The sequence below is a fragment of the Sinohyriopsis cumingii genome, chromosome 15 (genome assembly GCF_028554795.1).
Source record: "Sinohyriopsis cumingii isolate HCF-2022 chromosome 15, ASM2855479v2, whole genome shotgun sequence".
NCBI classification, from domain to species: domain Eukaryota; kingdom Metazoa; phylum Mollusca; class Bivalvia; order Unionida; family Unionidae; genus Sinohyriopsis; species Sinohyriopsis cumingii.
The window spans coordinates 127,118,027-127,123,427 of NC_142975.1; the positions used below are offsets into that span (position 1 = coordinate 127,118,027).

At 35.4% G+C, this 5,401-nt stretch overlaps 1 long non-coding RNA gene across 1 annotated transcript in view; it reads right to left on the reverse strand.

Annotated features, from left to right (window-relative positions):
* Positions 1-2,241: 2,241 nt before the first annotated feature.
* LOC149782722 (uncharacterized) overlaps positions 2,242-5,401 on the reverse strand; it is an 18,727-nt gene continuing 15,567 nt past the window's right edge. The window contains exon 2 of the long non-coding RNA XR_016414428.1: positions 2,242-5,401. This exon is cut by the window's right edge and continues 901 nt beyond it. This is a non-coding gene — a long non-coding RNA (uncharacterized LOC149782722).

The following is a 5,401-nucleotide window of genomic DNA, read 5'->3' on the forward strand; positions in this document are numbered from 1 at the left end:
AAAAATGGATGGGCGAATATATGATTATACGGTGGGAAAATGTGTAGATATGGAATTGAGGAATCGATGCCTTAAGAGGAGCAAGTTGGTTGAAGTGCCAACAGATAGCATTATGTTGCCGGTAGAATCTTTAAACATTATCAAACAATAACATCAGCTGTGGACATATTAAAGATAAGGAATATACATTTTGTTTACTGGTCTTTTCGAATCCATTAATTCACCACTGTAGTAACATATGGTACACCAACAGTACAATGGTCACACGTAGTAGTAATCCAGCCCGATTTAAGGGAGGTAACACTGTCGGGAATGTATGACTATTTAGCTCTGTGTTCATGAAATCGTGTGAAGAAATTGAACCGGGGTAGGGGATAAAAAAAGAACAAAGAAAACAACAACAGTAATCCCGATTTCAATTTTTTGTTTGTTTATACTTATTAGTTATAAAAAAATGTTGAAAATGTCCAGATTAGATAATTTTATCCGTATTTCTTCTTAAAAGGGCATTATCTTCAGATGAATTGAGAAGAAAGAAGATAACATGTCATCAAATGGATAGTGAGGAAAATATACCTGTTGGAAGACAGCAATATTCAAGTGTAAAGCAATGTCAACAAGTTACACTGATACAAGAAAAAATGATTCAGTTTTCAAAGAAGAGCCTTGCGAATATTTATAATGAATGTTTGTAGCGTATAAAATGTGAGACCAAAGCAAGGCCTTTTGTTTGGTGTGTGTGTGTGTGTGTGTGTGTGTGTGTGTGTGTGTACGATGAGTAGACGTTTTATACAATATTTTCATCCAGTTACTAGAAATAAGAATAATGCAAAACATCCTCTAATTTGGACTTTACATCAATTTTTCTTGTTATAACATCTCCTTGAGAAGCTTGTAAATTTAGAGTCAAAATGTAGGAAATACTGAACTGATCGAAAGCACTGAAGGATGAAATACAATGAATAGATTCCATGTTGGCAAAATATGGTGTAGTACATACCAGTGAGCATCTTTACAAAAATGGTACATGGTTACACAAATAAGAGTGCCTGAAACCTCTCCTACATGCATAGCTTAATGAAAGTCACTAAATAATCACATGCAGGTCACAGTAACCTATTTTTGAAGAGATGTACCTTAATCACCATTATGGATCCACTTAATGATGGGTTCAGTAATTATTGGACACAAGAATTGATCAAATTCGAAACAAACTCACAGGAGGTTGCAAGGTATGTCACTGGAACGTAACATATTTGTGGCATGACGTTGAAGTATTCTCCAAGTTGGATCCTCTTATTATACAACATAATCTTAGGAGACGAGTACAGACCGAGGAGAAAACTAAATTTTTTCAAGGCAAGATATAAAGACATACTTAAGGACGGACACTGATGCGAACAAAGTTGACTCCATATACCACCTTTCATGGAAAGAAAACACAAAAGTAATCATAATTAACATAAACCCGATTTTTCAAACAAAACGTAATCTACAACATTAATCATTGAAAGCTCATGCTAAGCCCACCTTCCACCCTATATTTAACAAAACCGATATAAATTTCTTTTTTAAAAGTATCGTATGAGGTCAGGAATATGCTACAAAAACCACGGAAGTGAAATTTAATATATCATCCACTAATTAATGACCTTCGTGCAGGTAAGCATGAAAAAAAAAAAAAGGAATGGCTGATTACAGAATGAAGAATACAGGTATCGTGCACAAAGATCGATGAAAAAGATAATCATGCATAAAGATCGAATAACAAGATGATATTTAAATATTATGCAGCGAGAAGAACGTAAACTGCAACATGTGGATCATATATATATGTCAACCACAGCTGCTGAATGGTGTTAGAATGCTAATATGCACTTGTTATTGCTATGCTCTTTTTGTTGCTAGTGGTGGATTGGGATGGATGAGGAAATGAATTCGAGCACGTAATGACTGACTTTGAACAACGTCGCCAATGGCTGCTTAGAATAATATTATATACTCAGTACTTAAAAATGTTACAGATAACGTCAATTTTTTCAGATAATGCTCTCGTGTGTTTTTCTTTTTGTATTGAAATTCATACTTTTTTACAGTTCTCGTTTGCATCGCCCACGTTATACGTAAATCAATGCAGATTACATACTTCTTAAATGAAGCACTTCATCCATTAGAATATTGTATTCCGATGCAAAGTTTTAGATCTTTCCAAACAAGTTCAATTTTACATATCAGGATACGTAAAAGAAGAAGATTTTATTCGAAAGAACATATTGTGACAAGACAAATACAACACAATTACATTTTCGAATTACATAATGTTGCATTCCTCTAGTACAGTTTATTTAATAAGATGTTGCTTATGTTGTTTTGGGTCTCAGCGAAAGATAGGCTATACATGGTGGCAAGGATAACTGGTGGACGAAGAAACCGGGAAAGTTTCAATAATAACTGTAAACCTACCGGAAGCTACTGGCGAGTTTTGTCACATTCAAATATTGACCGAGCGTGAGACTCCAACTAACGTGAACAGAGGTGAGATGGAAGTGATCGGTAAAGACCATCGCTTCACACCACTCGGTCACCCGGGGTCCCCATTTACATGATGTACATTAAACAGCATGTGATGACCTGTAAGTCTTTTATAGTGACCATTTCAATTTAAGTTGTATATAGTGACCATTTCAATCGCATGTAATGACCATACAACTTCTATATAATAACCACTTAAAATCGTATGTGATGATGACCAAAAACGTATTTGATGACCATTTCAATCGCGTGTAAATGATCATTTAAGCAGTATGCAATGCGCATTTAAAATCGTTAATGATGACCATTTAAGTCATATGTGATGACCGTTTAACTCGCATATATTGACCTCTTAAATAGGGGCCCCGAGTGGCCGAGTGGTCTAAAGCGCTCTTCGTTACGGATCACTGCCATCTCACCTCTGTCTGCGCCGGTTCGAGTCTAAGATTCAGCCAATGTGGGCATGTGAGAAAGCTTGCCAGTAGCTTCTCCTGGGTCGGTGGTTCTTTCCGGGGTTTTCCGGGTTCTTCCTCCACCATTAATACTGACCGCCATGTATAGCCTATCGTGTGCTGAAAAATGGCGTTAAACCCCACAACAACAACAACGACCTCTTAAATCGCATCTGTTGATCATTTGAATCGCATGTGATGACCATTTCAATCGTATGTGATGGCCATTTAAGCCATAAGTGATTATCATTTTCTACTCAAATGTTTATATCATCATGTAAAGCTCAGTATTTAGCTTTGAAAACCTAGATTTGGCAGGGAATCTATTTAATAGCAAAAGTCATCGCATCGGTTTTGTTCTATTAAAGGTTACCAGGTATTAGATGCAGCAACTTCAAGTACAGCATTTGTGATATTCAGTTTTATCAGAACGTTTGGATGCATAAGCTTCAGGGATATTATCTGGAAGCAATCTCGCAAGACTATGCAATCATCAGTAATATCATCTGTGTATAAACGAAAGAGTAAAGGCTCTGAGATGGACACCTGCATGAAGTGGCTGAAATTCCCGATTGACACGAGTTTAGCCGTACACGTTGTTTCCTCTCAGACAGAGTGTTTCTAAGTCATTCGAAAGTGGATGTCTAATTCTATAGGTTTTTAGTTTGTACTAAAGACAATGATGCCAAACCCCTTTAACAGTCATGGAGATATCGCAGAAGACCATACTCATATTTCCATTCTTGTTAAAAGCCAATAAGCCGGTGAGTAGAAGAATGCCAGGGTAGGATTCCTGATCGGTGCTTGTAATGTAGATAATTTTATTAAAGATAATCGCCTAATTATTTGAATATGAACATTTTCATAATATTCCCATGATTATTAATGAGTTTTATTGATACTTAATTCGTAGCATCATTCCCGTTGTCTGTTTTTTTAAAAAAATTTTACTAAATTTTGGTTATCAGTCTTACCATTATCAATATCAGGTTTGTCTCGTATATCGTATAAATACATAGGTTTCCGATTTCTATGACTGCACAATAAAATGAAAATGATTAACTGATGTGAGCACGGAAGCATAGTTTTAAGACCTTTACTGAAACGACGGTTATCAACTTTCGTCAAATGCTATCGATTTTAAGCGAATATAATTGTTAAGATATGACGGGAAACATAACAGAATAGGAAACAGATAAATAACTGAACAAAAAATAAGTCTTCATGCAATAGTTGTCTTAATGTGACGACACGAAACTCATTTACAGTAAAATTATCGGGATTAAATATTTTTTAATTCAAGATCTATATTTATATCCTGCATCAATGGCTTAGCATACATCTAAGAAGTACAGTTTTATGTACGAAATAATGTAACATATTCAGTAAACATACAAATTCACATGTTTACTTAGCTTCTTATTAATTCCGTTAACTGTAAGACCCAAGGTGGTCGTTCTATATTTGGTGGTTAAGACTCCGATTTGTTGCAAAGAAAAATCAGAACAGAAAACGCTCATAAACGTCAGACACTTCTACTATTGGTCGAACGCATCCGAATTTATGTTTGATGAAAGGACATCGGATTGCCCGGAACAAATCTGACTGACTGACTAACATTTACTCTGAGATGTTCTTCAGAGGTCAGAAGATAAAATAAGTTATACTTCGGTATAGTTGGAACGAAACTGGTAATCTAAAGAATGATTTTCATAAGAAAACAAAAGTAAACCGAAGAATTGTGACTAACTAAAGATATGTATTTGCCATTAGTGGAATATATGAACTAGCTTTACAATTTCACGTATATATCTTAAACGGTTTGGGAATTTCACTTTGGACACGAAAGTGCCGATATTGTATGGAAACTTTAAAACTGAATAATTGTGAGCAGCAAAATTCACATCGAATCTCTAGTTACACGGAGATACATTAAACTGTTTTCAGAGATAGGATCCATAAACAAAACTTTTGAAGGACAGACGGATGGAACACGGGAGAGATACAGACGGACTGAGCAATATAACTATTCTGGCGTATTACATAGTTGGATGGTAAAAACATAATGCTTTATTTTCATTAGTTTTTAACACCCAAAAACCATGTTTAGAAATGGCGTCTAGTAGTGTGTGTGTGGTTTTTTTATGTGTGTTTGTGTGTGTGTGTGTGTGTGTGTTTGGGTAGCTGGAGGTCTCGCACTATAGAGATTAGCATTTATTTAAATTACATAATAATCGTATGAGAACACACGTTTAGAAATATTGCATCTATTGTCACTTTATAGAAGTTTGCATTCATTTGATACATTTTGCCTAACAAGACGTACATCACCCGCAGTTGTTGATTCTGTAACAAATTCTCCACACCCTGGCTGTCCTAGCTCATAACTTATCGTTAGTTTTCTCAATTTTTGCAGA